General features: G+C 36.4%; 1 long non-coding RNA gene across 1 annotated transcript in view; it reads right to left on the reverse strand.

Annotated features, from left to right (window-relative positions):
- Positions 1 to 1,974: 1,974 nt before the first annotated feature.
- The window catches only part of LOC122748512, a 55,591-nt gene continuing 31,832 nt past the window's right edge, over positions 1,975 to 25,733 (reverse strand). The window contains exon 3 of the long non-coding RNA XR_006355613.1: positions 1,975 to 2,262. This is a non-coding gene — a long non-coding RNA (uncharacterized LOC122748512). The remainder of the gene's footprint in view (positions 2,263 to 25,733) is intronic.

Raw genomic sequence — 25,733 nt, forward strand, 5'->3', positions numbered from 1 at the left:
CTTTCTCTCTTTACCAAATTTTTATTCTACTTAATAAATGCTTAAAAATCTAACTCTTGCTAAAGCTTATAATTTATTGGCAACCACTCATTAGATATTTTAGACAGACTAGCTAGAATTTTAGCCCTTAACATTTCCAATTCTTAATTTCTGGACTTAAACTCTAGGGTCTTAAGACCTGTCAAGTAGAGGTTTAAGGTCCTTTATAAGTGAATACTCAGCAAAATTTATACTTACTTTTTAAAAATTTACAAAAACAAAATTAGCTTTGCTTGTCAATGACTGACTTAATCCTAAGCAAATATAAGTAAAAATAACCTCTTCCTTCCCTCATTTCTGTAAAAATAAACAAAACAAAACAAAACAAAAAAAACTTCATCTTAGGTCAGAAATGGGTGGGGTTGTTTCCAGGGTAGTCAGGCACCTAGATAGTTTGCCACTGAGGTGGGGAATCTCTCCCTTAAGGCTGTTAGGTCTAGCCCAAAGTATTGCTCCCTCAATGTGGTGTCAGAACTCTAGAGTGAGGAATCACTCCCCCAATCCCCCATCAAGGGACTGATCATAGGTTCCTCTAGATGGGTTCCTTGCCCCACTGTGATGCACACTAAAAGTTCCTTCTCAACCAATCTGAGAGAATTCCCTACTGAAGGACAAAACTGCTTTAATTACTTGTAAAGAATTTAAAGGCAAAAAGTCAATTTTAACCGTGACAACAGGAATTTTAAAATTAGCTAGGTAGCCAGCTGGCCAAAAATGAGAAACTAGAAATTCCATTGCTAAATATCTCTGGTCTTAACAAAATGAAAGTAATGTGAGATTTAGAGCACTATCAACCTGTTGAGAAAGATATGTCAGGGAAACTCTGACATGAGAAGAAAGCATGTGACTTAGAAACTATGTGACTTTAGTATCTGGAAGTTACCTTCTGTTAGTTGTGTCAATCAAAGTTACCAGCCAATTAGCTTGGAGCTCTGAGTATGTGGATGGCCCTGTTTCCTGTTTCACAAGAGGTTCTGGGAGAAGCTGATGAGGTGAGGGCCTTTTGGTTCCTGATCTTGGCTTTGGTGGGTAAGATGCAGGGCGCTCTCTGAGATAGTTAGATGAAGTTTGATTTTACCTCTTTCTCTCTCCTCACTAACTTCTGATGCACTTTAATAAATACTTAAAAGTGTAAACTCTTGCTAAAGCTTTTAATTTAAGATGACCACTCATTATATTTTAGACATCATAGCTAGAATTTTACAGTAAAGAAAATTGGCGGTGGGGTGTGGGAGGGGAGGAGGGGAATTTATATGGTGATAAGAAGTAAATAGAGTTGGTTTAGTAGTATGGTCACAAGGTCCTATCTGCATTTAAGCAAGAATACACAGGAAGCAGGGTTTAGAAGGAACTGGAACTTTAAGAGACATAAGGAAGGGAGATCAGTTAAATTGTTAAAATACGCTAGGAGAAATATGATGGAGCCTGAACTAATAAGCTAGCTGTATTTGTAAAGAGAAGTATTCAGATGAAACATATATTAGAAATGGCAAGATTTCTAGAGGAAAGAAAGAGTTACTAGAAATTCATTCAGCAAAGAAATAACACAATCAGACCTGTGTTTTAGGCAAATCATTTTAACAGCTATGTGGAGAATGTATTGGAGAGGGGAGAGATATGAGGTAAGGAGATCTCTTATGAGGCTAAAGAAGTTCAGGGAAAAGGTTATGAGAGCTTAATTAAGTGTAGTGGATGTGAAAGTAGAAAGCAAGGAAAAGAATCAAGTAATGTGGAGCTAAGATCTCTTTTTATTTATTTAAAATTTTATTTTTTTACCCAATTACATGTAAAAACAATTTTTAACATCCATTTTTAAAACTTTGGGTTCCAAATTCTCTTCCTTTCTCCCTCCCTCCCCTCTCCCCCTTGTAAGATATAATGGGCTTTTTTTTCAATGCCCAAATGCTCCAACAAGAGTAGATTAATCTAGACTGATTGAATTAAGTGAGACTGACTGAGAGCTAGTTGACTTTGCTGATTAGCCTAATTAAAGTTAATTAAATTAAAACCATACTTGCCTAACTCCCAAGAGGGAGTGTCCTCAGAGTCTGTAGACTACAACATCAATATGAGACCACCCTCAACCAATCAGCTTCAAAGACAGCCCCTTCTGGGGTGGGAGACAGAAAGTAGGAAGGGAGACTGGCTCCATAGCTCTGGCCTCTTTTATTCTGGATCCTCGGGTTGCTGGCTGAAGTAATGAGAAGAAGTCCATTCTGAACCCTAGGGTAAAAAGGTTTTCTTTCTCAATTTTCTGAACTCCACAGTTTCTCTCTTTACTAAACCCTAATATACTTTAATAAATGCTTAATGCCTAAACTGTTGTTGAAGCTTCTAACTTATAAGTAAATCCTAGCTAGTTCCCCCCCAACCCCCAACACTGGGGGCAGAAAAGGGCGACCACACACATTAGATTTTAAATGTCACACCCTTAAGAACTCAAGTAATTCAATATAAGTTATACATGTAATAGTCATGAAAAACCTTTCAATATTAGTCAAGTTGTAAAAAAAAAAAAAAGAAAAGAAAAAGAAATGAAAAAGAATTATGTTTCAATCTGTATTCAAACACCATCAGTTCTTTTTCTGGGGATGGGTCACATTTTTTCATAAGTCTTTGAGAGTTGTCTTGGATAATTGTGATGCTGAGAATAGTTAATTGATTCACAGCTGATCATCTTACAATATTGCTGTTACTTTGTAAACAGTACATTTCAGCTCATCTTAGTCTTTTCCATGATTTTCTGAGAGCATCTTGCTCATCATTTCTTATAGCACAATAGTGTTCCATCATAATCTCATCGTACAATTTGTTCAACCACTCCCCAGTTGATGGGCAACTCCTCAGTTTCAAATTCTTTGCACGAGAAAATAGCTGCCATAAATATTTTTGTACATATAGGTCTTTTCACTTTTTGGTTTTTTCCTCTTTTTAGATACTGACATAGTAGCGGTATTACCAGGTCAAAGTGTATACATGGTTTTATAGCCCTTTGGCCATAGTTCCAAATTGCTCTATAGAATGCTTCAATCAATATACATCTCCACCAAAAGTGCGTTAATGTTTCATTTTACCCATATTCCCTACAACATATGTCATTTTCCTCTGCTGTCCTATTATTCAATTCAATAAATATGATGTAGTACCCAGAATTATTTTGACTTGCATCTTTCTAATCAATAGTGAGTTGGAGCATTTTTTTTCATGACTATAGATGCCTTTGATTATTTCATTTGAAAATTCTTCATATCTTTTGATCATTTATCAATTGAGGAATGGCTCTTATTTTAAGAAATTTGATTCAATTCTCTTTGTGTTTGAGAAATGAGGCCTTTGTCAGACAAACTTGCTTCAAAAATTTTTCAGTTACTATTGCTAAATGTATTTCCCTCCAACCTATTCCCTCCCCATGACATTTACTATATTCTCTCTCTCCTTTCACCCTGTCCCTCCTCAAAAATTTTTTGCTTTTGTCTCCTCCTCCAATCCGTCCTCCGTTCTATCATGCCCACCCTCCTTATCCCCTTTCCCTCCTACTTTCCTGCAGAGTAAGATAGATTACTATACCCAATTGAAGTATATGTTATTCCCTCTTTGAGTCAATTCTGATGAGATTAAGGTTCACTTACCCACCAGCAACTCCCCCATCTTCCCCTCTACTGTATAAGATTTTTCAATTTAACCTTTTGCTATCCCTTATGATTACTTTTTCCTCTTTACCTTTTTTACACTTCTCTAGAATCTTGTATTTGAAAGTCAAATTTTCTATTCATTTCAGGTCTTTTCATCAAGAATGCCTGAAAGTAGGGGCATCTAGGTGGCACCGTGGATAGAGCAATGGCCCTGGATTCAGGAGGACCTGAGTTCAAATCTTGACACTTACTAGCTGTGTGACCCTGGGCAAGTCACTTAACCCCAATTGCCTCACACACACACACACACAAAAACAACAACCTGAAAGTCCTCTTTTTCATTGAAGTCCAATTTTTCCCCATAAAGATTATATGCAGTTTTGCTGGGTATGTGACTTTTGGTTGTAATCCTAATTCCTTTGCCCTCTGGAACATCATATTCCATGCCCTCTGATCCTTTAATGTAGAAGCTGCTAGATCTCGTGATATCTTGACTGTAGCTCCACAGGACGTGAATTGTTTCTTTCTGGCTGCTTGAAATATTCTCTTCTGACCTTGGAGCTCTGGAATTTGGCTGTAATATTCTTGAGAGTTCTCATTTTAGGAACTCTTTTAGCAGGGGATCAGTGGATTCTTTCAATTTCTATTTTACCTTCTGGTTCTATAATATTAAGGCAATTTTCCCTGACAATTTCTTGGAATATGATTTCTAGGCTCTTTTTTTGATCATGGCTTTCAAGTAATGCAATAATTTTTGAATTATCTCTCCTGGATCTATTTTCCAAGTCAGTTATTTTTCCAATGAAATATTTCTCATTGCTTTATATTTTTTCATTCTTTTGGTTTTACTTTATTGTGCCTTGATTTCTCATGAAGTCATTAGTTTTCATTTGCTCTATCCTAAATTTCAAGGAGTTATTTTCTTCAGGGAACTTTATTATCTCCTTTTCCATTTGTCTAATTTGACTTTTCAAGGAATTCTTTTCCTCATTGGCTATTTGTAACTATTTGACCATTTGACCTAGTCTCTTTTGTTGTTGTTGTTGTTTTAATTTTAATTTTTTGTTTCATTTGGTTTTCATTTTGGTTTTGGTTTTTAGGGCAGGGCAATGAGGGTTAAGTGATGTGCCCAGGGCCACACAGCCAGTGTCAAGTGTCTGAGGCCAGATTTGAACTCATGTCCTCCTGAATCCAGGGTCGGTGCTTTATCCACTGTGCCACTTAGCTGCCCCCCAGTCTGTTTTTTAAGGTGTAATTTTATTCAGTATTTTTTGTCTCATTTAATAAGATGTTTACTTTTTTTCATGATTTTCTTGTATCACTCTCATTTCTCTTTCCATTTTTTCCTCTACCTCTTTTGCTTTATTTTCATAGTCCTTTCTGAGGGCTTCCATGACCTGAGACCAATAAGTATTTTTCTTGAAAGCTTTGGATATAGGCACTTTGACTTTGTTATCTTCTTCTGAGTGTATATTTTGATCTTCATTGTCACCATAGAAACTTTCTATGGTCAGCATTTTTTTTCTGTTATTTCATTTTCCCAGCCTATTACTTGACTTTTAACTCTTTGTTAAAGTGGGGCACTGCTCCCTTGGTGGAGGGTGAACCGTCCCAAGCTTCAGGGGGTTCATGCAGCTGTTTTCAGATATACTTCTAGGGATTTGTAAGTTTTCAGTCCTTCCAAAGTGGTATGATTTAAGGAGAGATATGTTTACTACATTCCTGGCCTGTGTTCTGGTCTGCAAACATCGGCAGGTCTGTTTTTCTGTCCTGCAACTATGAACAAAATCCCACTCCACTGTGTCCAAAATCTTCAGGGTGCTTGTGCTGCTCCCACACCTGGGACCACCATCCAAGGCTGTGATCTGAATCCTAGTAAGGGTAAAGTAACAGGGTCCTGCCTCAGTGCTGGCAAAGAAATCCCTGTAATCTCCTTCTGGCCAATTGTTTAAGTCACTTCCCATCTGTTGGCTGAGTTCCAGAAGCAGTTGCTGCTGCTGCTAATTCAGAGGCTCCCAAGCCCTGCTCCGGGTTTGTTGTGGTTGGGACTGGGTCTGTACTGGTTGGCCTGCATTGGGCTGTACTCTACTCTCAAACCCATACAACAGACCTTTCCTGACAACCTTCTTTTTTTCCAGCCTTTTGCTGGAAAATTATTTCACCCTGTCTTTCTGTGGGTTCTGATGCTCCAGAAATTGTCTTATGGCATTATTTGATGGTACTTGGAGGAGTCTTGGGGAGACCTTGGGCAAGTCACTGCCTTTCCTTTGCCATCTTTGCTCTGCCTACCTCCCCACCCCCCATGGTGTTAACATCAATAAGATACGGAAAATGTTTGGAGATGTGAGTTAAGGAATTATCAGGCATCCAAGATGATGCCTGTTTCTCTGGTATAGGATGATCATGCTCTCAAGAGAAATGGGGAAATTTGGAAGAGAAATGGGTTTGAGGGGAGGTGATTGTGAAGAATATAAAGAATTCTGATAGAAATGTAAATGAAAGAAAAAAAGGAAAGTTATTCATAAATATGTTTGAAGGAACCCATGTATTAGGTTGAATGTCACACAGTAAAGATATGGTGACTTTTTAAATATGAAAACAGGAATATATTTATGTGTGTGTTTGTGAGTGTGTGAATGTGTGTATATGTGCATATACACAAGCATAAACAAGGTTGAGAGAAGAAGAAAGTCATATTGATCCACATATTATTTATTTTAAACTGACTTCCACTTCATTTGGATTTGGGAAGTGATTTACAAAAAAAGAGAATAAGGGACAACTAAGTGGTGCAGTGGATGGAGCACCTCAGGAGTACCTGAGTTCAAATCAGACCTCAGACACTTAACACTTACTAACTGTGTGACCCTGGGCAAGTCACTTAACCCCAATTGCCTCACTAAAAAAAGAGAGAGAGAGAGAGAGAGAGAGAGAATAGCATGTGAAATTGTATCAGACTAAGAATAAAATGAGCCTGGTCCCCAGGGACATGAATAAAACAATAAGGTGTGAGGATTTTCATCTACCAACAGCCGAAGAAATCATGAGCAATCTAGCAAAGGCAATGGAATTAATAGTGCTGGCTGACATCGAGGCCTATGACATATTTGACTTGCTTAAGAAAAACATTTAGAACCTTTTAATGCTATATAACAATGTAATTGTAAAGATGTTTCACATTTTTAAGGACTAACAGTATATCAGAAATTTAATGAAGCAAAGACTCAGAAACAATGCATTCTACCAAAGTTCACAGATTGAATTCTCAAAGGTCAAGACACAGGAGAACATGGAAATATACTCAGAGAGGGGAAAAATATTTTGGATACTGAGCAGAGATCAACAATTATGATATTGTAAAAGAAATTCCAATTAATAGAAGTTAGGAATGTGGGAACCCAATAGAGGTAGGAAGTCCTAAGTTAGAAAGACCATGGTTACCCATTGCAGTCAATTTACCTTAAGTTTCACCACTCGTCTTTAATGACTCTGGATGAGAGAATGAGGCTGATAACTTTACACAGCTCTGCCTCACTTAAATCCAATTCAAGACATCACCCTCATTATGTCACTGGTCCTTTTTGAGAAGAAAGGACTAACAATGCCATTGTAGATCTCTCTGTTGAATGATTTGATATTAGAAACACAAGAAAGAAAATAAAAAGTATTTTTATATAAACTGACATGTCCTTAGAGTTAGTCCTTACTAACTCTAACAATAATGAATTTTCTCTGTTAAATATCTATTCTCAAATTTTAAAGAATCATCATCTCAGACTATATTACATTTGTATTTGTAGAGTGACTAGGAAAATTCAGTAAAATATAAAATGAAATCTTAGGCCTTATTCTCCACTTTTGCCCACTGAAACACTGCTACACATATATCATTGTCAGTGTTTGATAGACAACACTGTTAATGCTAATCAGGTTGATATCTATGTTGAAAAATGACATTTTGATCTAAACACATTAAATCCTGATATGGCATGCTTTAATTAAAAAATATTTAATATTGCAATAGTGCTCTGGTATGTAGCTTTTTAAATTGTAATTTATAATGGAAAATGTTTATAATTTATTTAAAATCTATCATGAAGGCAATCTTTTTCAATTTATCCTCCAGCATTTGAATTGTGCTTATTCGAGCATTTGGAAGACTCTAAAATCATAACCGGAAGTATCCCTGATTGCTCAGGAAGAAGATATTTATCATGATGTTTTGGTAGTGCTGACATACAATAGTGAGATATGGGCTTTGCTTGCAATGATTGAAAAGAAATGGAGGAATGACACAAGAAATTTTGAAGTCTTAAAAGTTTGGCATATAGTAACAGATAAAATAGCATAGAATGATTAAATAGCAGTCCAAAGCAGAGGATCCAATTTTGTAAGTATGAAAATGAACCACAGAGAACTGAGAGCAGTATTTTTAAAGTGCTTTAGAATAAGGACTTTCTATTATCTGAAAATGACTGGATTTGAGTTATCAGCCTTAACAAATTCAATCAATCTCCTGTCATTTTGGTGCTTAAGGGTAACTTGGGACCATTTCTCCAAGTATTCATCATGGTCAACCAGGAAGAGTTTTGAACTTGGAGTCACAAGTCATTTGAGTTAAAATCCTAATTCTTACCAGAAAATGCCTGAATGACCTGGAGAAACACATTTAGCCTTCCTGGGCCTTATTTTCTTTATCTGTAAAATGAAGGAATTGAACTCAATGATCCCTTAGCTACCATCCAGCTTTATAACTATCACCTCCTTCCAAAGTATTTGAACTCATTCTGTACTGCAGGGAAATCATATAAGTCCATATATTTGTTACTATTTCTTAAGGTATCCAGAAAAAAAAAAAAAAACAACTGATAATTTCAGAGACTAAGGTAAATATTTATAGTTGTAATAGGAGTTATAGAGAGTTATATATTCACCATCAATTATGTGTATGCAGATTCTCTGCAACAATATTTGTATCTCAATCTAGTGGCACATTGGAGAGTGTGCTGCGTCTGGAGTCAGGAAAACTCATCTTCCTGAGTTCAAATCTGGCCTCAGATACCTATTAGCTGTGTGACCCCAGGGAAGTAATTTACCCCCATTTTTCCTTAATTTCCTCACCTGTAAAATGAGCTGGAGAAGGAAATGACAAATCATTTCATTCTCTCCACCAAAAAAAAAAAAATCACTAAATAGCATCACAAAGAGTTGGACACAACTGAAAACAACTGAACAACAACAAGTTTTTCTACCATCTCCCAAATATATTTCTGGCCATCTTTTTTTCCTATCTCTTGTGGGTGCTCAGGTAATTCAAATTATTATTAGTATTAGTTTAAATTAGGAAAGCAAATTACTGCCCTTCGTCAACTTCAAATTAATAACTGTATCAAATATAACATTTTTGTGGCTGATCATAATGCAAAACAAAAGTTAATAATGTTACTGGGAGGAAGAGGGTCAAATTTATCAGCCCTTTTATGCTTCTCCACATGGCCTACACTTATGAGTTGCATAGGATACAAGGGGACATGTTGGAAACTTAAATACAATCACCCCACCATAGTTTCACCCCAGTACTTTGCAGCTTGTAAAGTAGAACCCTGAGAAATGACTTCCCAAGGCCAAATGCATAAGAAGTAAAAGAAATTTTACAACCATAACTTCATGGCAGATAGAAAAAAATGCCCTCAGAGACAGGAAGACCCTGGTCAGGTCCTGCCTTTGTCATAAAGGCACTTAATCTCTTAATTCTCTAGACAGCTCTCTGACACTATGATTTACAATGAAGTTGCTGACCTGAATTGGTAGAGGAAGTTCCTCACCAAGAATTCCCTATGCCAATTAGATCACAGTTCCAACCACTATCCCTAAACTGGAAAGTTAAACTGAGAGATTCAAGAGATGTAGCACAAGAAACATCACTTAAAAGACAGACATAAAATGCTGAAAGGCATTCTTTAGCTAATTGGCTCAATAGAACTATCTGGAGTGTGGCACAGTGAAAGGAATTTGGGATACGTATTTTGAGAACCCCAGTGCAAATACAACTTCTGACAACTAACTGTGACCTTTGGAAAATTACTTATCCTCAATGAACATTAGTTTTCTCAGAAGATATATGGTTGGGGCAGCTAGGTGGCGCACTGGATAGCGCACAGGCCCTGGAGTCAGAAGTACCTGAGTTCAAATCCGGCCTCAGACACTTAACAATTGCTAGCTGTGTGACCCTGGGCAAGTCATTTAACCCCAATTGCCTCACTAAAAAAAAAAAAAAGATATATGGTTAAAGGACGTAAAAAAAAAACACTTTTTTTTTTTGTGAGGTAATTGGGGTTAAATGACTTGCCCAGGGTCACACGGCTAGTAATTGTTAAGTGTCTGAGGCCGGATTTGAACTCAGGTCCTCCTGAATCTAGGGCCGGTGCTCTATCCACTGCGCCACCTCCTGCCCCCCAAAAAACAATTCTTAAAAGAATTACAGACTTTTAATAACCATATGAAAGAACACAAATGAAAATAACTCTGATGTTTTGCCTCACAGGCAGAAACTTGGCAAAGATGACAAAAGATAGGAATAGTTCATATTGAATGAGTTGCGGAAAGACAAGCCCAATGATACACTGCTAGAGGAGTTGTAAATTGGCCCAACCAGGCTGGAAAGCAATTTGGAGTTATGCTAACTCAGGCATAGATCCACTGTTTTGGTATATTCCCTAAGGGAGTGAAGGATAGAAAGAAAAGTCCCCAATACACCAAAATGTTTATAACAGCACTTTTTGAAGCAGCAAAGAACTGGAAATAAAGTAGATGCCTATTGATTAATGTGTTATGTAAATGGAATTCTATTGTAACATAAGAATTAATAAATATGAAGAAGGTAGAAAAGAATGAGAATATTTTAATGTATGCATATATGTGAAAAATATATATGTAAACATATAATTGTATGGATTATGAATATATGTATGTACGTATAATACGTATATGTGTATATATAATTGTAATGGACAATGATCTTATTGCATCTGATGAAGCAAAGTAAAGTAAGTAGAATTAGGAAAAGAATATGGACAAAGATGACAATAATGCAAATGAAAATAACAACAGTAACAAAATTGAAACTGAATACTGGATAAATTCAGTGGACAAGCTTGGTCCCCAAAGTAGAGCTAAAACAATGAGTCTCTCTCTCTTCTTTGCGGAACTTGGAGATTATGCAATTAGAATACAACATACATCCTCAGGAAAGATTAATATTTGGTTAGTTCTACTAAACTGATCTATTTTCCATAAATTTTTATTCATCATTATAATGTAGTTCTAATTAGAAAAGGAAATAGGAATATTTTGCACAATGAATGTAAGGTAAAAAACAATGAAAGATAAAAATTAAAAATTAAAAAATAGACTAAATTAGTATTTAGGGAAAACATTGAGTCAATTAAATTACTCCGTTAGGTTTTGAAACTAAGGTGCAAGGAAGTTAAGTAACATATCCAGCATCACAGATTTGAATTCAGATCCTACATTCCAGAGTCAGTTGTTCTTCTACTGGACCACTCCAAAGGTAGCCCCTATGTTGTGTGGGACCCTGGGCAAATATTTTGGGGGTCCTTGTCTGGATAAATAATTTGATTAAAACATATTATATAATCGATGAGCCTATGTGAGACATACTGATTTATAAATGAAGATTTAGAATAATTAGTTTACAAATAATTTACCTTTTCACAAATATTTTTGAGATTCAAAACATTGAACCATACAGAGCTGAAGTGATTCTCTAAATTTGGATTATTATTTTAGTTCACCTGGGCACTGATAATTATAACATAAATCCTATTTATCCTCCTGGATATTCTCAACACTATTCATAAGATATTCTGATAAAATAACTTACAATGGAACTGTTCACCTCACTCCTCAGAAGCATACATTCCCTCAGGATATCACAAATATACATAGCTTCATTTTCAAAAATGTTTACAACATACTTCAATGGTTAATACTGGAAGTTAGAGTACACTGAATAACCACTATCACTCTATTATAGTACACATTACGAAAAAAACTGAAAATGTTACCTTTTTTGCAATATGAAAGAACAAAACACAATAAATAAAAACCCCATTATAGAATGGAATCCTGTTTTAGACATTAGCATGAAAAAGATCCCTGAATAGAAGACCCTGATAATGATATTCATTTTCATGAAATAGTTCATTTTAAAGATAGTTCTACATAGTCAATAAAGTTTCTTTTTAAAATAATATTTACTGTGTTGACAGTAAAAGTAAACAAGAATGGAAAGTTGATAAGATCTTTATATTTCATATTGTCCTGTTTTTTGAAACCTCATATAATTAACTTTCTTGAAGTTAACAATTGTTTTATGTTAAATATAAAATGCATCAAATTATAATTTAAGAAAATGAAATCAAGAACTTACTTTTCAACTGTTGAAACAATAATATTCTATTAAAAATACCATTATGCCTTGTTTTTGCACTATTGTTTAGGAGAGTCCAAACACATATAAACATGAAAAATATAAAATTAAAACATTCCGTTCTATCTATAAACCATTTCGCTTCTATAATAACATTGTGTTATTTTTTTTTAATCACGTGATGAACTAGTGCATGTACACTTTGGTGGCAACTGTCAATCTGCGCATTCTTTAAACAGGAAAAGTTTTAATTGAAAATTTACTACAATCATAATGTGAATGCTTATGTTATATAACATATATATGTATATGTATGTGTGTGTGTGTATATATATATATATATATTGGGGGGGGGCAGAAATGAGGATTAAGTGACTTGTCCAGGGTTACACAGCTAGTAAGTTTCAAGTGTCTGAGGCCAAATGTGAACTCAGGTCCTCCTGAGTCCAAGGCCGGTGCTTTTTCCACTGGGCCACCTAGCTGCCCCCATAACATCTATTTATGATATATATGTTAAAAATAATTTTGAAGAAATAGGGACATATTTTTAATTATTGAGAATTTAGGTAAAGCACCCAAAACTTTTAATCTGCCAATGAAATGCATATTAAATGTTCTAAGAGGTAAATATGGGACATCAATAGTAGTTAGCTGCACACAACATAGAGAATATGCTATTAATAAAAATATTTAAATGCAAATTTTCTCAAATTGCAATGTAATATGATACCCCAGTATTGAAGGAAGCCTCCACTATCTTAGAGATTGCCAACATAGAATATTCTGATCAGACTAACCACTAAGAAAAGGGTTTCCGACAGAAATAAAATTGACCCTTCACAACTCCTGTAAATCCAAACCTGGAACATTTCCCTCATTTCCATTTTGCCTTAGAATGACACTGATTGGCTGTGTACTCTAAGGGCTCTTAAAAAGCTCTGAGATCCAATCTTTACCCTAATAATATAAAGCTGCCACTAGGCCAAGCAGTCTTCTTTACTGCACTAATAATTTTCTTTCCCATATTCAATCTCCCGACTAGCTTTTTTGATCCCTGGTTTTGTAGATTTCATGACAGGCAAAATTCTCCCTAGGGTCTCATGGAACCCAAGCTGACAAACCTTCTCAATGATGCTTATTGATCAGGCATTGACACTACAAAGATGGAGATATAATCTTTGCCTTCATGAAGTTTACAAGCTATGAAATGTGTTAAAAATAACTTATGCAGGATAGGTTATAACATGTGAAACGTTTAAATACAAAGAACTCCAAAAAAAAATCTGTGGGAGATTACTTAATTTAGGAGAATCATGGAAAAAAAATACCTAACATGAACCTGGAAGTAAAAGAAGGCTTTTGATAAGCCTGAGATAAAGAGGGAATGTATTCCAGGCTTGGGGGACAGACTGTAAGCATACATGAAGGCAGGAGGGAACAAAAAAGAAATTTGGAGAATAGCTCCTAGTCCTTTCTGGCTGGAATATAATTACATAACACTAGTTTTGCAAACAAACTGTAATAACAATACAAATAACTTTATCAAAGAAACCACATAAAATGAAGTTTAAAAAAAAGGCAGAGAACCAGTTTGGCATTATAAATAGAGAGCTGTTCTTAGATTCAGCAATATCTGGGTTTCAAATCCTGCCTCTGGCACATGCAAGCTATGGAACCCTGGACAAACCTCTCAGAGCTTTAGTAAATTCTTTATTTCTATAAATTGTGGAAAAGATGCAAGTGTACATGATTAGAGAGGAATTTTCTCACCTCAGGGCTCCCAATACCAAGGAACTCCCAAGTTAAATCCCTATCCTAACAGTGATTACTCTGACTAATATAAAAAAGTTCACTGATGTTTTTTATCTATTACTGATTATTAGCTTTTCTATCTTTTGATAAAATAGATTTTAAAAATCCACATGACTGGCTAACTACATAAATCAAATTAATAGAATAATTACCAAAAACAATTATTATCTGAAATTCTCTCCTATCTGCTAGGACATATACAGGGTATTTTTTAAATCATAAAATATTTTGGATATATGGTTCTCACTAAAAATGTTTAAGTGAGATCAAAAGGGTTTTGTACCATTAATAAATAAAATATTTACAGTCATTTATTTTACTTTTATATTTCTTTTAATGTCTATTGTTTTACAGTAATACATGCATATGATTCATAAATTAACACATTTATTGTTGCTATTGTTATTTGCAGATGGAGAACACTGGCCTAGGGCACTGAGGTTTAAATAACTCACACATACAGCTATCATGTCAGGGACCAGGTGCTCTAAGCCAAAGTTTCTTAAACTGTAGGTCATGTTCCTATATGGGGGGGGGGGGGGGAGGATGAGAAAAATTTGGCAACAGTAAAAGATGATGTATACCTATTTTAGACACCCATATACCTGGGGTCACATAAAAATTTCTTGGGTTAAATTGGGGTCATGAGTGGAAAAAGTTTAAGAAGCCCTATTCTAAGCCAAGCTGTCCCTAGACAATTTACATTTGAGCTAAAATCTACCTTCTTGCAAATTATACCCACCACTTCTATTCCCCCCTCAACTCCTGTAAAGCAATAGAGAATGAAGGAAAAAAAGTTTCCAAATCCAAATTTACTACTTCTGAGGTTTCAAAATTTAAATGTCTAGTTTAAGTAATATAATGGATACAAAACCGGATGTGGAATCAGGAAGGACAAAGTTCGAATTCTGCTTACTCACTGTGTGACCCTGGGAAAATCACCTAACTTTTTTCTTTCCCGTTTCTTCACCTGCAAAATAAGGGTAATAATAATGTCTACCTCCCAAGGTTTTTATGAAGATTCAATGATATAACATAAGTAAAGCACATCCAAAAACTTAAAACACTATGTAAAATGGTAGCTATTATTATCATTATATATCCACTGTATACTTGATCCCGTTCCACTGTTTTGTAGATGGGAAGGAAAGAGGAACTCGGAACAGAAACACAACACTGAGGGGTGACTCCTACACTTACCTTCTTTGTCCTTCTATTTGAGTGAAAATCCATAGTGCTTTTGACCTGATTGTCCCCCATCCCCACCCCCATAGGGCAAAGGACTCCAATACCTTCAGATGAGCTAAAAGTTTGACCTGGAGAACAGGGCCTGAAAATTTGGACCAGACACAGTCCTGCACTCCAGGTCATGATCCTCATCCCTAGTTTAGACCCTTGTCCTGGGACCACTTTACAGGTGATGCAAGGTAAATAGGTTCTGGGGCAGGGTTTTTAAATCATTTCCACTCAGGCTCAAGCATTCTGAGGCAGTGAAGGGGTTCCAAGACATTGCAAGGGTTTCTTTCAATTTTTAAAAACACTTTTTTTTTTTTTGGTTTTGGTTATTTTTTGTGGGGCAATGAGGGTTAAGTGACTTGCCCAGAGTCACACAGCTAGTAAGTGTCAAGTGTCTGAAGTCAGATTTGAACTCAGGTCCTCCTGAATCCAGGGCCGGTGCCATCTAGCTGCCCCAATGATTAATTTTTACTTCTTATCTGATAAGTCCTTTTTCATTTTTGCTCTGGTCTCTTAAAATTTTCGTTTAAGTCTGTTCCACCTAGGCTCAAGGATTCAACCTCATGGCAGCTACCCACTGTGCCTAAGTGCCTCCTCCCACCCTCTGGAGCTCACATTTCACACTCCAGACCAAGCCTTTTCCCCACTTCCCCACTCCGCACCTCCCCCCCCTTACTGCGCCATGATTTCTTTGACCCTGCTCAGCATGAAGCATATGAAGCAGTTTCAGAAGAATCATAGTCCCTTTTCCTTATATATAGAGAAGTGGGGAATGTTATAGGACCAAGCACCCCAAAAGTTCTTTGGGATACATTAAAGAACTTTTTCCTTGAGAAACTAAACCAAAGGACAGAAACACCTAAAGAGATAAGTGGAACCTGATCAGAACTGAGCTAGCTCCAGGACCATCACCCTTCATTCCAGTCTCCCCCACCCCTGGGGAGATAAGATTAGGTGTGGCTGCTGCCTTTGTGGTGGGAGGAGAAGAGAGAGATGGCTTGAGAGATCCAAAGCTGCCCCTCACCCAACTCCTCCAGCCACTACCAGTGGCAGATGTTCCTCCCTCAATAGGGGAACTTTCCACAGTCAGGCAATCAACTCATCATACCTCTATAAAAGTATCTGTCTGTCTCCTGCTTGAGGAGATTGGTATCTGAGAGCCATGCTCTGTGCCATGCCTTCTCTCCATGAGAAGTCGAAGGATTTCTCTCTTGGTTTCCTTTCCCCAGCCCCTAAATAAACTACTATCTTATTCTATTGGATTTGTGTGCAAGAGGGTGTACTTCTTTAAAGAGGAATTCTTAAGGACCCCAAACCCCTACCCCGACCTCAAACCCCTACCCCTATCCCAAACCCCCTACCCTAATTTCCCCACAACACCTGCTTCTTTCCTTCCTTCCTCTCTCTCTCTGTGTATATGTATATATATATGTATATATATATATATATATATATATATAAACATATGTACCTATATATATACATATATATGTATATATAGTGAGAACTAAACATTTACTGAGAGCTGAATGATCCCCACCTACTCCCCTTTCGGAGACAAATGAATTGCCTGGGGCTAACCAATCTTTGTCATTTCCATATTCTTGATGGATTTATGGATCTCCCCCACCTTCCCCCCCCAAGCAAATTATCCCCTTCCAATGTTTCCCCACTTTACTCCCTGGACTTTATGTTATTGTCTAAAAAGTTTCTATTTAGAGTTAGTAGGATCTATACTTAGGAGCAGTTCTATTGTTTCTTTTGTTAAAGGTTTGTTTACATTAAGTAGTTTTAGCAATCTTTTGGTTCCCTTTTTGTTCTGTTACCCCATAAAAACCCTGTCCTCTGTTCCCATCTTTGGGTATTCCTAGCTTCCAAGCTTTGAGATACCAGGAGCTATAGTTTCTCTGCCCTGATTAAAGACCTTGTTTCTCCTACATTGTTTCCTTAATTTCCAGGTTAACAATATATGTGTGTGTGTGTATGCATGTGTGTATATATGTTTATGTGTGTCTATGTATGTATACACACATACCTAGAATAATTATATACATGCATACTTATGTTTGTGTATATTATGTGTGTGTGTATATTATATATAATATATATTAAACCAAAATAATTAAATTATTTGCCCCATGTATTTTCATTTATGATTTCTTGAAATACAGCACTGGAAAACTAAGCTTTGATAAAGCCCTTTGGGATTGAAATGAAGCTACTTGACTATGCCTTAAATTCAAATCACTCTGGCTTTCACTGACTGGGGAACAATTGGTCCCAACCCAATCCTCATTTGCTCATTGTTTGAGTTTTCATGGCTATAAGTAAGTGTAAATAGCATTTGTTTATGTTCTTGCTAGATACCCTAAGAGTCTTCCCTGCCCGGATTGATTTTTTTTTTTTTGCCTCATTTCTTACCTAGCCTTAATCATTGAATGGAAGTTACCTCAGACAAACTGAGACCTGAGCAAGACCTTAAGCTTAAAAAGACCAGGTTCTCCCACTGCTTCTAGGACCAGCTCTAGTCTTTCTGATCTGTATCTTGCCACTGGACCCAAATGGCTTTGGAAGAGAGAGTGAGGCTAATAACTGCACAGCCCTGCCTCACTTAAATCCAATTTGCTTTTGAATCAAGACATCAACTTCCTGATGTCATTTGTCTTCAAGAATGAGGAACAAATAAACAATAAAACGTCAAGTAGATGGCCTGAGGGGCAACTAGGTGGCTCAGTGGATAGAGCACCGGCCCTGGAGTCAGGAGGACCTGAGTTCAAATTCAGCCTCAGACACTTAATACTTACTAGCTGTGTGACCCTGGGCAAGTCGCTTAACCCCAATTGCCTCACTAAAAAAAAAAAAGTAGATGGTGTGATACATGGCCATAAGTATATTTCCCCAAAATTTCTAACAATTTTTTTTCCATTCTATTTGTTAAAGAAGCTGTTTTACAATTTACATTCCTTTAAACTTACTAAATGCTAAGCTTTCAAATATTTTTATTTCTATATCTGTTATTTTAAGTCTATGAGAGGAAGCTGACTCCTGCTCAATAATTCTCTGGAACTCAGCACTGGTGATGTGTCAAAGGCTCATTTATTGTCATTCTTGTGAGAATGGTCACCCATGTACAGCTGGAGGGTGCGAAGAATGGGAGTTCGCAGACCCTGTTTTAACCCCTAGTCCCTAACACGAATGGACCTTCCCCTGTTTCATTACTGGTCGAATACGCAAGGGTTACAATCTCACAAAAATTAACTAACCAGAACACAGTATTCCTAACTCTAATTTCCATGATTATTCTTTGGGTTCTTAGTCAATGGGGGAGATGACACAGGGACATTACTTCAATCTTCCCTTATATGGACATAGCCCAGGAGAGGACTTTATTGAGACCAGCTCAAGGCTCCTTCAACCACGTGATCTGATTGCTGGAGGGGAAGGAGGGGGACTGAGACCTTTGTCCTCAAACAGGTCCAGAGGAGTGTAATTTGAATGGTCACTGTTATATCCTTATTGAGAGGAGATCATTCCCCATTTCCTCACAGTCTATTCTATTGCTTTATTTTGCTCAATAGTATTAGCTAGTTTTGGTGATGAGTATTAGATAAATTGATTAAATAATAAAGAGGGCAAAGCACTTCATTAGCTTTGTCTTTTTTCTCTTTTTTTTCCTTTTATATCTTTTGGTAGCATTGACAATTTTTTCTCCATCTAACTTTGCTTGTGCTTTTGTTTAGTTATATAAAGAAAAACCTAGATATCTTCACAGACTGCATTAAATGTATGGATTTATTTCAGAAGTATTGCCATTTTTACTATATTAATCTGACCCTCCAAGGACATTACATCTCTATTCTTTTTTTTTTAAGATTGTCTTTGAATGAATAGAGGTGTAATGGCCTTATTAACAAATTCATTATTTAAATATTTTATTTTTATATTGGATAACATTTATAGTATTTCAGTTATTGAATTGTGCGACTGATAGAAATCTTGTTTGCTTGTGAATGATCTTTTAAACATACATGGACACACACACACAGACACACATTAAACTCCTTAGAAAACAAAGGACAATGTTCTGGTATACAATAGTCCCCAGAATCTTTCAGTTCTCTCCCCCTTTCGGTATTCATATGGTCACCAAATTAGTTCATACCCTCATCACCTCCTGCCTGAATTATTATAATGGCCTCCTAATTGGTCTCTCTGTGTCAAATTTTGTTCTACTCCAAACCCATTTCCCACATAACTAAGGTTATTAGGAGTGACTATGTCTTCCCATTGCTTCATAACTCCAGTGGCTCACTATTACCTCCAGCATTAAATACAAAGTTGCCTATTTAGCATTTAAAGATCTTTATAATGTGGCCTTATGCTACTGTTCCAATCTTCTTAAAGTTTAGTTTCTTCCAAGGACTATTTATAGTTGAATAGTTTCAGTGATGTACAACTCTGTGACACCATTTGAAGTTTTCTTGGCAAAAATACTGAGATGCTTTGACATTTCCTTCTCCAGATCATATTACAGATAAGGAACTGAGGCAAATAGGGTTAGTTAATTTGCCCAGAGTCAAACAGCTAGTAAATGTCTGAGGCCAGATTTGAACTCAGGTCCTTCTGACTCCAGGCATGGTGATATATGCAGTGCACCATGTAGCTGCCCACTCCAAGGTTTCTATCATCCAAAAATTCCACCATCCATCAATATTCACTTATTTGCTGTTTCTGGAACATGATACTCCATCTTAGATCACCATGATTAAGTACTCACTCTCTCTCTTACTTGGAATGAACTCCTTTCTAATCTCCACATCTTAAAAAATAGCTAATTTCCTTCAAGATTCAGTTCAAGCACTACCTTCTATATGTGTTTTTTTTCTGATGATCTTAGTTCTAGTAACATCTCTCCCCACCTTCAATAAAATAATTTGTATTTATTTTGTATATATCTACATACCTATTTACATGTTTTCTCTCCAGTCTAGATTGTAGGTGTCTCAAGGCTGAGGACTTATTTTCTTTTATATCACCAAGAACTAGCATGCTATTTGGCTCATAGTATTCTGGTGCTTATTTAATGGTTGTTGATTACTTGATTGTTGGTTATTGATTATGTATACACATGCATGTGCCCATATTTTTTAGCATCTGTTTTATTTAGTATTTTTGTATCTGTATCCTTTAATTCTATTGTACTATGATTTTCTTTTTTAGTTTCATCTTCAGCAGGATTGAAAACCAACACCACATTTAAACTGAGTAGGGTTCTAGCTCTCTAAATATTTATGAATAATTTACATAATATAATAGTTATTTTTTTCCTGCAATATTTGAAAAAAAATTCAGCCTGTGAATGAATTCAGGAATGCCAGGTTTTTTGGTTGATGAGCACTGAAGGGGTAATTATTTCACAACTCATTTTATTTCTTCTTCCAAAATTGGTCTATTTAAATTTTGAATTTTTTTCTACACAATATTTTATACATACCTCAAAACTTTAAGGATCTACATTTTCGTTAATATGAATAGATACTTGACCAATGCAGATTTCAGACAGTGTTCATGAGCTGCTAAGGCCAAAAAAAAATGTTTTTTAAATCTCACCACCTGATGGTCAGCCTTCTGGTGAGGAACCTCTCCAAACTTAACTAGGCTGGTCCTCAGACAACCGACATACAGTCTCCTGCTGAGCCCATGTTTGAAGCATTCCCTGCTTGGTAGGACTTGCCAGAGCTAGCATTATGTTAGCATAGCCTTCAAGAATCCAGGGTCACCACTCTCTCAGAATGAGACATCAGAGAAACACAGTAATGGAAGTGTTTTTTAGGCTATATTCCTTTATTTGCATTTATTTGGTTTCCCTACTATGTTTAAAGTTATTTGAAGGTGAATATCATTCCTTCTAATCTTACTGTGAACTCTCCTTTTGGCCTGTAAGTATTATGCTCCGTAAGGGCTGAGTAATTGTTGTTGAATGACAAACAGTGTTTTGTGTCCTTCATATAAAATAACTAAAGAACTTGACATATGAGAATATGTAGACAAAAAAAGGTACTTAACCTCAAGAGAGACTTAAAAAAAAGAAAAATTTAATAATGAAAATATGTAAAGTAACATAATGTATTGCCTTTTTTTTCATAAAGTGTACAATACAGTGTTGAAAGAGGTAGAAAATGGGGCAGCTAGGTGGCACAGTGGATAGATCACTGGCCCTGGACCTGAGTTCAAATCTGATCTCAGACACTTGACACTTACTAGCTGTGTGACCCTGGACAAGACACTTCACCCCAGTTGCCTCACCAAAAAAAAGAAAAGAGGTAGAAAAATTAATTTTGTCTTAAGTTTTAAATCAATGTGTAAAGATGTTATTTTCTCTGACATAGATTAACATTTTGTTGCATGTAAGGAGTAGGAAAATAATTTTGATTTCATATAAAACTGCTAAAATATGTGTGTAAATGTTAAGGGTTAAAATTCTAGCTAAACTGTCTAAAATATCTAATGAGTGGTCGCCAATAAATTATAAGCTTTAGCAAGAGTTAGACTTTTAAGCATTTATTAAGGAGAATAAGAATTTGGTAAAGAGAGAGAAAAAGGCCTAGATTCCTATCTATTAAAGGGAGAGCACATTTCTAGCTCCCTTCTCCGCCAGAGTCCAGAGGAAAGAGCCGAGACTGAGCGCCAGTCTCTTCCTTCCTCCTCCCACTAGTCCGCGTCACTTCCTGACTCCTGGTCTTGCCCTCAAAGACCTTCCCTTCATGGGCAGAACTCTTCTACAGTAAGTATCCAGCAGGTGGCATTATTCCAATCGTTACATAAAGAAACAGCTTGCAGTTCATATTTGAGGGCAGAAAATTAACTGTGGAATAAAAATAAATACTTAAATCACTTTGTGACATCTCATTTGTGAAAATGTTTTATGGTTTAAAGGGTCTTGAAAAAAACTTTCTTTACTAAAATTCAGAAAGATGTGAATATGAATAAACATACTTTCAGGGACATAATATAATATGGTGGACAGTTGGGTATCTTAGAGCTTCAGTGATTTGTGTTTCCTCAGTTCATTTGCAAATGACTGTTTTAAGACCTAAAAAGGTAAAAACTTTAAGAGGGGCAGCTAGGTGGCGCAGCAGATAGAGCACCAGCCCTGGATTCAGGAGTATCTGAGTTCAAATCTGGCCTCAGACACTTGGGCAAGTCACTTAACCCCCATTGCCCAGCAAAAAAAAAAAAAAAAAAACTTTAAGAAATGAGAAATCATATTGCTATGTGGAGACTGAGAGATAATTTTTAAATGATTGTTAATTTGATAGAGGAAAGCGGGTAAATTGCTAGCTTTTAAGAAATAAGTGTCGGGAGACTATAATTTAAGCCATTGAAAGATGAGAAGCTGAGAAATCAGCTCTGTTTGAATGGTATGTAAAGAAGTGTTATCTAGACCATTTAGCTTGCAGAAGACTTCAGCTACTTGATTCCTTATTGATTATAGAGGCTCAACTGCATTAGACAAGAGATTCAATTCCAGATACTGCTCCAGATTATATCCCTGAGAGCTTAAGACAGGTGAAGCCACTCGGAGGTCCCTGTTTTCCTTCACTGACCCACTCTGATTTGGGAGAAAATAACAAAAAGGAGAAAGCCAGATTTTGTACCAGTTGTATAGAAAATAAAGATGTTGAAATCAAATTGGACAGCACAAAATCCTAGTGAGTTAAGAGCTGGTCAAGCTTTTTTTTTTTACCTTGCTCAATTTGAGCTATTTTACTATAAGTTTTCTTTGCTACAATTCAATTAAACTATATAACATTATGGTTAGTAAAATGCTGCCTTGATTTGGTTTGTGTTGAACAGAGATTACCAGCTTGATAAACTTTGTAGTTCTCTGTCTTAAAGAGGACAGTTATACAAATTAAGAGATAACAATTTCTCAAAGTCCTTTTGACAATTATTATAAATTTTAAAAGTTTGCAAATGCCACGAAGGTCTGAGTAGCAGAGAGAAGAAAATTTGCTCAGGAGGAGACTTCAAGGCCTAACAAAGAAGCAGCTTTTATATATGAAACAGAGGTTCCTAAATGGAATAATGCCTCCAAAGACTTCAGTTTGGAGTAGTAAATTACACTGAGTACAAGGCATTTCTTTCTTCATATAATTCCCTGACAGGTTTTTATAAGTATGTGCCCACTCTTCCCTGACAGATATATATATGGGACAGTGTAACCCTAGGTGGGGCACTTAAGTGGCACAGTGGATAGAGTACTGAGCCTAGAGTCAGGAAGACTTGTCTTCCTAAGTTCAAATCTTCTATCAGATACATACTAGCTGTATGACCCTGGGCAAGTCACCAAACTCCATTTGCCTCGGTTTCCTCATCTGTAAAATGAGTTGTAGAAGGAAATGGAAAACCATTCCAGTATATGTCAAGAAAACACCAAATGGAATCATGAAGAGTTGTATATAACTGAAACACAGCTGAACAACAACAATAACCCCAGGTATATTTGTGGATTTCAATGTATTATTAATGTATTTATTCTAATATATGAATGCCTATGATATTATTTTTCGATTTTTTACTACTAAACAAATGGCTATATTTAATTTTTTAAATGTCATCATTTTAAGTGGTGAGTTTGTATAAATGGAAATGCATCAATCAGTGTTCCAGAGCTAAAGTGGTAAACAGAGAGATTATATTAATATACAATAGAGTTTACTCTAGTTCATTGAGAAAATTTAAGAATAATAGCATGGTAGAGGTTCTTCTGTGGTTACTTTTTCATTCCTCATCAGATTTCCTATGGCTCCCCCTCCACCCACCCTTTCAGCTGAGAACATTTCCTTATATTTCACTGAAAAAAATGGCTATTTGCTGAGAGCTTTCTTTTCTCCCCCTCCTCCTTATTTCACATGATTCAGATGCCTTCCCCTACTATCCCCTTCTTTGCCCATCTCAATCAAAGATATAGCCCTTTTCTTTGCCAAGGTAAACCCTTCTACTCGCACTGGTGATCCCATTCTATACCATCTTCTCCAAAAGATTAACCCATCATATCCCATCTATCACTTATCTTCAATCTCTTCCTTTCTAATCTCTGCTTTCCTACTTTTTACAAACATGCCAGTGTTTCTTTCATCCTAAAAACAAATAAAAAACAACACCATCCTTAACTGATCCCTTGATCATTAGATCTTTCTATCCCATCATACTATTGTGTGGGACAATTTTGGATTTGAGTCAGATTAAACTCTGAGGATGGAGTATGAAAGATACCTAGCCCCCCCCCCCCAGAATAGCTAGCCTCTCGCTTTGCTTAAAAGTTAATTGCTTGTCGAATTCTCACTGTCTCCTTTAAATTTTATTGTGGAGATAATGGACTTGGGACAGTTTCGTAAACTTTGGGGATGGGGTCTGGGAGATATCCAGTCCCCCAGTAAGTTTTATTACTTGTCACAGTTCTACCAATTAACACTATTTACTTTACTTCTGCTTAGTTCCCACATGCCAGCTACACCTTAGTTTATGGCTTTTAATAAACCAGTCGGCTTACTCCTCTCTCACGTGTGAAAACCCCAGTCCCTGTCATGGATTAATTGTAGTCAGATAAGGGAGTGATTTATGCCTCCCTCTTTCTTTGACATTCCTCAGACTTGTACCCCTTCCCCTTCTCTCCTTTGTTCTTGGACATGTCTCCATACATGGATCACGAGCTGGGTATGCACCTTGGGTGAGACAGGATTGGATGTTAGATTGTGAGCTCATCCACCCTAGGTGCACGTGGGGACAGTCCTTTTCAAGATTACTATAAAAACCTAGAGGATTGGGCCTATCTTTGCAAGACTTCAATGTGTAATTGGGTTTTGCCCGTCCTCATGAGGATGTAATAAATCTGTCTCTGCTTGACTTGGTGATCTCCTTGAGTTATTTAGGTAAACTGAGGCAGTTTGTCCCAAACACTATCATCCTATATTTCTCCTTACTTTTATGGCTTAATTTCTTTAGAAAGTCATTGAAAATCACTGCTTCCATCTACCTTTCCTCTCACTCTTTTTTTTTTAATTTTCTATAGTCTGGTTCCAACCTCATAATTTTATTGAAAAAACTCTCTACAAAATTGCCAGCGATCTTTAGTTGCCAGCCTTTGATATTACTGATTACTTTTCTCTTGATACTCTCTTTTCTCTAGGTTTTCATGACAAAGTTCTCTCCTAACTGTCCTTCGATTCCTATGACTGCTCATTCTCAGGCTTCTTTGCTAGATTTTCAATTAATTTGAGCCCACTGATGATGGACATTCACTAAGCAAAGTCCTAAGTCCTCTACTCTTATCCCTTTATGTGATTCCTTTTGGTGGTATCATCAACCCCCAAATATTTAATTATCATCTCTCTGCATTATTTTTGCATCTATTTGTCCCATCCTAATTTTACCTCCAGTCTAGCATCTCCAACTTCCTATTAGACATCTCAAAGTGATTTCCCCTATACATCTTTTTTTTTTTTTTTTGCAGGGCAATGAGGGTTAAGTGACTTGCCCAGGGTCACACAGCTAGTCAG

This window comes from Dromiciops gliroides, chromosome 3, assembly GCF_019393635.1.
Source record: "Dromiciops gliroides isolate mDroGli1 chromosome 3, mDroGli1.pri, whole genome shotgun sequence".
NCBI lineage: Eukaryota > Metazoa > Chordata > Mammalia > Microbiotheria > Microbiotheriidae > Dromiciops > Dromiciops gliroides.